The sequence below is a fragment of the Centruroides sculpturatus genome, unplaced genomic scaffold (genome assembly GCF_000671375.1).
Source record: "Centruroides sculpturatus isolate CEXI.00-Female unplaced genomic scaffold, Cexi_2.0 scaffold285, whole genome shotgun sequence".
NCBI classification, from domain to species: domain Eukaryota; kingdom Metazoa; phylum Arthropoda; class Arachnida; order Scorpiones; family Buthidae; genus Centruroides; species Centruroides sculpturatus.
The window spans coordinates 83771-93930 of record NW_019384647.1 but is presented as its reverse complement, the minus strand read 5'-3'; positions in this window follow the sequence as shown (position 1 = coordinate 93930).

Here is a 10160-nt window from a genome sequence, read left to right as displayed (position 1 = left end):
AATTCTTTTCGTAGTTGCTACAAATATCCTGAGATTATAAACTATAAATAGATTCCATTTTGTTTTGAATTTTTATTTTAAATTGAATAAAATTAACCTTTAATTTTTCATTTTTTTTAAATCTTCAGTTTTCTGTACAGTACTTTAATTTCAAGTAAAGCATGAAAGTTTAAAAGAAATATATTGAGAAAAATTGTTTCCCTCTATATGATGACTCATCATTGAATGAATCAACGAATTTCAAAAGATTAATTTACGCAAAACTTTTAAGATTTTTTTACTATAAAAAAATTGGACTATGTTTATAAATCAAAAAGATATAAATATGAACTTACACAATTTACACACTTTTTTGCAATTCATTCAAATTTAAGTAACAGTTTCTTCATTTGCAAGGTCTATCCAAGAATCGACCTACTTATTTTACATCTGCTGTTCAGTTTTTTCAAAAAAGATTTTAAAATACTCTTCATTCTTAAGTTGCATGAATCCAGTAAACAGTAGTGGAAGAAATGTGTCAATGAAACTTACTCCTCATTGACATAGAAACAGTGTTAAATCATTTAGTTTATAAAATATAAATAATTATCTTTAAAATAGGTCATTGTGACATTTTTCTAATTAGAATATTTTATCAGTTTTGAAAGAATTATTAAAATTTTATTTCAAAATACATAAATGTTCTATTTCNTTATAAAGTTGTTATAAATTTTAATTAAATTTACATCAATTAAATTAAATGGACTGAAGAGAGGGGAAAAATGTCCAAAATGCATATGAAAAAGTATCTGTTGAGTGTGACTTTCGAAAAAACTTCTACATAGGAACTACTACTTTATTGAATAAACAAATTTGGTTCTAAGTTTAGATACTGTGTACGTATGTAGGGATGTAGCCACATGGCATAGGGCGACGTTTCCCACTAACGCTCTTCCGTACCTCGTTCTCTGTGGCTCCCACTATCATCCCAATCAAATTTAAAAGTAAACAGAGTAAGAACAGAATGTCAGAAGAAATTGACCACTGTATGAAACATAAAAACAGGCGCATCAGACTTAAACACTAGGCTACGTGAACATCCAGAAGGTAAAGAATAAAATTTTATACTTGTTCTTGTTCAGTCTTTTATTTTTATTGAGCATTGTCGCGTTTGTCATTGGCTTGCGTAATATGTGTTGCTAGTGATCGTGAACTATTGTGTTTTTACGGTCGCCTATCTATCTTTGCTAAGTCTTCGGAAGATATCAGCCATGAGAGTGACCCACTATCAGTTCAATTCTTTGGAGAAGAGTGGACCTATAGTTAATTAACTACGATTCTTATAACAACGTGTATACTATATATAAATAAATTTTAAAAGCATTATAAAATAATCGATCTTTTGAACCGTGAAGAGAAATCATATTTCAATATAGAAAATCCCATTAAAGAACACTGCTTAAGATAGTATACATTTTAGGAAATAGATAAAGAAGTAAACAAATCTAGATACCTTCGAAAAGAAAAACAACGTTTTAAATCGTTCAGTAAAAAGGATTTTTCCTGATAACCTCATCACAAAATTTCGAAACAGACAACAGATAAGGAATATTTCTTTGTCAAATGAAATTACTTGCAAGTATAAAAGCACTATAAAGAGAATGCCACAAAATTTCTAATAATATAAGTAATCCAAAGACAGAAAAAATGTATGGTATTAAGATTATATATATGTATAAAATCTTACACTATACGTATATATAATCTACAGTATATTATACGATACAGTAGATCCCCGTTTTTAACGACATAATTGATTCCGGAAAACTGTCGTTAAGCGAAACTCGGTGTTCATAAATTAAAAGCACTTCCGGGAAATAATTTAAACTATTTAATAACATGCTGACGTAGCCCACAAAAATATGTCACTTAAATATAGCATTTTATGCAATAAAACAAAAGATTTATATCCGTCATATAAGCATGTTTACTGTATTTCAAATTTGATTTATGTATTGCTAACAATAATTTATATAATATCATAAGATTAATAAGAAATTGCAATTAATTAGGCATATATTATGTTACCTCTTATGTCACTTCTTAAACGTAGAAATACTTAAGCTGCAAAAATCTTTCATTTAAAACTGCTCATAAATTTTAGTTTTTGTATTGTACAATGTAATATCTGAGCAGTATTATATATAGTAAATATATTTCAAATATACTTTCAAATAATACCAATAATAACATCCTTGCCTACCTTACAGATAAGGCTAGATTAATAGCTAGGCTGATTTTAGAACTAAAGGCCGAGAATAAAATAATTTGTAGATTGCTATTAAAATTTGTGACACTTTTAAGTATTTATTTTAATCTTCATTCTCTTTATCATAATATTATTTATAGTATTGGCTTTTCCAATTAGACAGATTAGGCTGTTAGTAGGAAAAAGGTAAAATACAGAGTATGCTATATTATACTACATTTTATTAAAAGTTCAAACAAATAAATTTTAACAAACAAATAGTTTAAACAATTAACCAAAATGTCAGATTTGGCGATATAAGCATTGTTGGATTTTTTTCCTCTTTCTGCCCTGAAAAGGTCTTCTTAGTGTTCGCACTAAGAAGACCTTTTAATTAATCAAGCCCATCGTGGGTTCGGCGGATGGTAAGGGACACAGATCAACCCCGAAAAATTCCTGGGGATTTTTGATTCGTCCGGATTCATCTTCAAGTTTTCCAAGGCGGTAGGCTAACATCTTAACTGCTCGACCATTCGAACACTATCAACAACGGATACACTGTCGTCAAAATTGCAGAGGCATTCAGAAAGATTGGTCGTATATCCGTGTTTGTAAAGACAATGCATTAAATGTGCTATGTTATCTCAAAAAAGGGATAATTTCTGGCTTAATGTTACACTTGTTTGGGTAGCTATGTTTTGACTTTAGTCCGGTATAACACTTGGCACCAGCATCAGATGAGCATGACATTCGCATCAAAATAATAAAATATCCTAAGGACAATGATCTGGAGTGTACTAACATACGGATGTGAGGCATGGACTCTTACGCATGAATTGATGGAAAGAATTAACTCATTTGAAATGTGGTGCTTGAGAAAGATGCAAAGAATAAGTTGGACGGAGAAAATAACAAATGAGGAAGTTTTGGACAGGCTGGGCTTGAGGAGAAGGTTGCTTATAAATATCCAACAAAGAAAGGTACGATATGCTGGACATTTGGCTAGAGGATCAGGAGGACAACTACTAAAAACGGTCATTGAGGGACTGGTGGAGGGGACAAGATCTAGAGGAAGACCCCGAAAGACTTGGAGAGATAACATCAAAGACTGGACTGGAAAGGATTTAAGAGAAGCCTGGAATAGAAAAACATGGAGAGGAATAGTTCATCAAATGCAACCCTCTGTAGAGAGGATGCCACTGGATAGATAGATAGATAAATTATTCTGAAACACAATCTGCGGACAAAAGATTTCATCGCAATAAAATATATCTCATACTAATAAAACTATAAAATATTTTATTTTATTGACAGAACAGTAATAAAAATATTTACAATCTATCAAATTAAAAAATTAATTAGAATATAAATATTGAAATCTATTTATACAAAATATATTTTTATATAATATAACTGATGTTGATATACCCATACATTGAAATTAATAATTAATAATTGATAAAATTGTAAAGATATTTTATTTCCGAATTTCAGATTTGAACGATTAAATTGAACCCATTAGTAATAAATGAACAAACAAAAGTTTAGAGTGAATCATTAATTAATATTAATAAATATTATATATATATATGCTTTACATAGAGATTTATTATATGCCTAAATACTACTTATGCACATGGGTAATAATTATGTATACTGTGTGCGCAGACTACAATATTTCTATACAGTTGACCCCCTATAACACTGTTGATTATTCCGCTTTATATGAATTCCATGTTGTATGAGTCACTTAGATTTTACAAATACATGTGCTGGGCTGTGAACGGCTCACGTATTTGTAAAATCTAAGTGACTCGTACAACATAGAATTCATATAAAACGGAATAATTAACAGTGTTATAGGGGGGTCGACTGTATTTATAGACACATACATTATACACACTCACATATATAGAAAGAGTATTATTATACTTAATATTTATACAAATAGTTTTTACTTATGTAAATATTAATACTCACAAAAACTATATAAATAATATAAGACCTTATAACAATTTTAATCTAATAATCCAATAAAATATTTTATTATAACGAGTAATATTATCAATTAGAATTTTGGAAATATTTTTAAAAAATTGTTATTAAAAATTTAAGTGTATTTAATATTTAAATACTAAATATTAATTATATTTTGCAAATTTTCGATTAAATATTAAATTCGTACAGTTCGAAATATTATAAAAATAATAATATATCTAAAGAGTTATTTATACTTTTTATATACAGCATTAGTTATCTCTTATTAGACTTATGCATTCTAGTTGATTATTTTATCAATAGTTATATTTTTGGTTGTATTTTCTGAATAGAAGATAAAATCGAATAGCAGTAAATAATCTATATATTTATGTTTGAAGATTATAATTTTATTTTATTTTGTATTTAAAAATTTTTAGAATTGTACAATTAGATACATAGAATTAAATGTAGTGAGTTTCCATAGAATTTAAAAAATTTTAACATTAACTTGTTTTTATTATTTTTAAAAAAATCGTGGAATTAAAATTAATATTTTAGAAACAAATTACAACAAAATTTGATTTTAATTTTAAGTTGTCGAAATTTCAAATATTTTTTAATAGACGTAGGTCAGTGAAAATATTTGAATTTTGAAAAAAATGTAACTGTCTTAAAGTAATATGATAATTTATTATATTTTGAACTTACGACGTTATATTTAATCGATTATACCAGGTGATTCACTCCGGACTGAACACTTATTATATGGAATAGCGATTCTTTTATTTAATGACGACCAGGTATGTGTTACATACATGCCATTCAAATATGATTGTGCAATCATGAGATATTAAACAAAGTGAGTGTTAAATCCGAAATGAATCGCCCTTGTATTATAAAAAAGAAAAACAAATCTATTTGTATATATTTAAATTGTTTATATGCATATGTTTGCATGTTTCTCTGCATGACCTTCAGCGACTCTCGCCTCAAGGCCATGCTAAAAAGCTTCACAGTAATGTGAGGCTTCTTACCATTTCCTTGTTCGATTCTCAGTTTTTACTGTGTCCAGCCGGATAAAAAACGTTTGTAATAATTTTGAGATTCTCTACGACTTTGTAATTTAACTTGTGCCGCTATTTTTTCATAGAAGGCAAATATGATTTGGCTAAATGAGAAGAGAAGTCGAAGATGCATGGCAACTACGCCATCGAATAGCTTACTATCGATTACCCATACTCTCTGCATTTTAGCTAATGTTTAGGAAATACGTAGCAGAATCAAGATATAGTCTGGTGCAATGTTTTTGTCTACGTCCTTTATATAAAAGATAACGTTTGTGTGTCTGTCTGTGTCTGTTCTCTATACACCTAAACTGATCTGCACCAAATTTTTCGTAGTTGTTTTCTAGAACTCTGCGATAAATATAGACTATCATTAAACCCCAACATTCACCCTTTACCCTTAATTTCATTTTCCTATTAACTCCTAAATCCTTTAACGATATATGCCAAATAGTTTATAATTATACTCAAGGATATTAAATTTCAAAATCAAAATAATCAAATTTAATTGATATTTGTTTTTATTCAAGGTTTCTCTCTATTGAGATCAAATTAGTATATTTCNCATTCCAGATTGTTTAGTTATTTGAATTACTTTCCTTATCCTAGTTTAAATTCGGTGAAAGTCGAATTATCGATCTATCCGTCACATTTTATATGAAATTATACGCTGAGATGCTGTGCTTCACTTACAATTGTTAGAATGACTGTTAATAGAATGCAACAACGTCTATTTCTCTAACAACAGAAATCTCAATAAGTTTAATTTCCGGTTTTAAATCATTATGAAAAATCGATTGCTTCATCTTATAGAAATATGAAACCTTGGACTTGGAATTTATTTCCCTGATGAATTTGAACTTTACATTATATAACGTCCATTTTTCATTGTTAGATCGTCCTAAAAATAGTTTGTTTTTATGTAAGAAATCGATTTCCTATGTTAAACAGGTTTTAACTTATAATGAGTACATTAACTAATTACAGGCACGTAAACTTATTATTTTAAAGCTAATTAAATTGTATTTAATGTATTTTTTTAATGAAAATAAAACTTTCCCGACTCAAAATTGTGAGGAAAATAAAATAGTAGACTTTGTATTTATGCCACGATAAATTATGAAATCATGCTATCGTGTTTAAATATAATTTTTTACTAAGTTTTAATTATTTCATTATTATTAAAAATTGAAATACTTTTGTGTAATAACTTAATTATTAAAAATTCTTTTATTTAACTGTAAATAAAATATAATTCGGTTTAATGTAATCGAAATTTATAATTAAAATATATCTTTAAATGTNTAAAATATATTATTTTAATATACTATTTTAGCCTCTATACATTAACACGGTAATGTCATAATGACATTCTAATTCAGATATAACGGTAAAAATAAAATAAAAATAAGTTTAATTGTCACGAAAGTGACAAGATGAAGAAATTACAAAAATTGTTCATTCATGCTCTATTAATTAATAATTGCAAAATTGTGCTGTCATTCATACTATTAATAAAAGGTAAATTTGCAACTGTGTTACCTAAATTTATTTTTAAACATATTTTATTGTAATTTTTTTCATTTTGAGTTAATTGTAATCTACTGAATAATCATATATAAGATAAATATAAAATATAAAATATCTATAAAAAAATAATTTTGTTTTTTCAATTTTGAAACTGTTTTATAAAGAAAATATTAAAAATCAATGTTCAGTTTGAGTACTTTTTTCCTTTCGTGATATATGAATTATTTAGATATAATATAGAAATTCGATAATGATAATTTCAAGTATTAAATATTCATACAATAATTATCTTGTAAACCCATTACCATGGTTTTAAAAATTAGATATAAATATGAATTTATATGGATCTTTTCTTTAAGAAAATTATTTATAGATATTATATTTTATCAACAATTTCCGCTATGATCAATGACCCAAAGAAGTAGCGTAAGAGGTAGGATTTTGTATCTAAAATACTGTTAACCAGCGTAAGTAAAGCCCGAGTAAAGTTAATCATTGACAATCATTTTCCTGTAGCTTTGTGGTAAAATAATGTACTATTACAAATATTTCATACATTTAATACTGAAATAAAAACATATATCTGCATATTTTCACAGTTTATTAGTAGACTATATATCAATATGTGCAATCTATCTGTGTTTGTGGTTATCAAAATTATTCATCTAGAAAATAAAAATTAAGCTAATACTTATCTATACTTGAATAACTTTCTGATTTAACGTTAGAAACAAACGAGACATTTGACATTTAAGTAACTTTTTTAAAAATAGAATCACTAAATTAGTTTTGCTATTATCGAATATAAGACAAACATCTAAGATACAAAATGTAATATCTCTGATATGTTATATATTGATATAATTTATATAACTAAAAGTAAATAAAGTAATATAATCTATTTAATATAACTGTATTAAATATATATATACATATTAATATGTAAAGATTGAACATTTTCTAAACTATATATAGACCTAATACTTTTTTATTTTGTGCTAATGTGAACAAGAAGAAAGTACAAATACTTAATTAAACAACTGGTTTGAAAATATGAATTAATCCTGTCAATTAATTAGAATATATGCAATTAAAATTATACATTTTATGTTTACAATCCTTAGAACTTAAATCAATCTATCTTTTATATTATATATTTACATAATAAAAATAAAATACAAATTCCGAAATTATCGCTGTATATAACGAAAGATAAATACATTGTCATTTTAATATAAATTAATGAGTTTCTATTGATAAACAAGTCACATATCTTTCTTAAAATCCAAACATTTAATGTTGTAATTTATAATTCATATTCAAATTATTTTCTGATACAATTTTACTGATAATTTTACAGATACAATATATATCTGTAGGAAAATTTTATAAATGTCGAGATAAATCACTTTATTATATAAGCAGGAAGTTTTCAATTATAACACTTGTTATTAATTACAATAGATATAAATAAAATTAGAAATCTAATGAACAAGTATACACTATAATAAGCATTAAGATATCTAAATATATATATAATTTACAATTAAATTTTAAATCGAATTGGTCAAAAATATCTCATAAACTTAATTAGATATTAAAAACGAAGGAGAAATAATAATAAAGTATCAAGATCAGTTTGAAAAATTATATATAAGCCTCATCATCATTATAAAAATATTAATATAGGCAATTTGTTATATGTTTAAAGAAGAAAGTTTTAGTTTAATCATTCCAGATTGTTTAGTTATTTGAATTACTTTCCTTATCCTAGTTTAAATTCGGTGAAAGTCGAATTATCGATCTATCCGTCACATTTTATATGAAATAATTCCATTTTCATGATGGATTTCTCACAGAAGTTGTCAGATATTTAATTTAAAAATAAATAGACATTTAAATTGTCACGTATTAAATATTAAATATGTTTATTTTAATACTGTGTAATAATATATAAACTATTACATAATTTAATGTTGTAAGAATTTCTTATTATATATTTATTATTCTTTTGAAATGTTAGTTTAATAATTAATATAATTGGAAATTGTTGATGCAATGATTTAATTTGAATTACTATTAAGACGAAAACTTCGCTTATTTAAAGTTTCATCAAACTTTAACAGTTAATCTTTTCACTTTAAATAAATCAGTTTTCGTCTTATACTTTGTGTTGAGTATTAATTCATGAAAATAATATATTATTAGGCCTACAATATGCTATTTTAAAACTTTTATAATAATAATTTGTAATTGCGATCAAAGCTTTACAGTAATAGATTTCCTTGTTGTTATAAAGGATCGATAGAAGCTGATTTGGATTCTCAAGATTTGTTTTTCCATATTTATTAGCTTTGCGATTCTAAATCACCTGCAAGTTAATGAATCAAACTTGAAAAAATGATGAAAAAAAACATTATATTCTATATATATATGCATTAATTTTTCGAGAAAAAATCAAAATCATTGATATATTAGTCGAATTAAATTAATCTATTATACTTATTTTGTATTAGCTGACTGGGAGGTAGAGTTTATAGGCATTGATGTTTATCAGATTTTAATGAACTTATTTCTAAGACACTACACTGCAAAATTGTGACCTGTCAGGAGAAGTTTGGCGTGAAACATATACAATTTCGTTACTTTTCACTATTAAATTTCGGTTTTTTATTATAGTTTTATATTCAGTGCAATATATCATCATACTTTTCTCAATCAGCTTGNTTATAAAGGATCGATAGAAGCTGATTTGGATTCTCAAGATTTGTTTTTCCATATTTATTAGCTTTGCGATTCTAAATCACCTGCAAGTTAATGAATCAAACTTGAAAAAATGATGAAAAAAAACATTATATTCTATATATATATGCATTAATTTTTCGAGAAAAAATCAAAATCATTGATATATTAGTCGAATTAAATTAATCTATTATACTTATTTTGTATTAGCTGACTGGGAGGTAGAGTTTATAGGCATTGATGTTTATCAGATTTTAATGAACTTATTTCTAAGACACTACACTGCAAAATTGTGACCTGTCAGGAGAAGTTTGGCGTGAAACATATACAATTTCGTTACTTTTCACTATTAAATTTCGGTTTTTTATTATAGTTTTATATTCAGTGCAATATATCATCATACTTTTCTCAATCAGCTTGTTTGCATTTATTCTAATTAAAGTATATTCATTTCATTTATTTAAAAATTGTTATTTGAAACGTAAAACTTCAGCACTCAACATTTTACAAAAAGATTATACTTACTACATGGCATATGAGCTCAAAAAGGCTCGCCATCCCTGCACAGAGTTACAATAGCGTGTAAAATGACTCCTAATTAAATCATAATAATGACA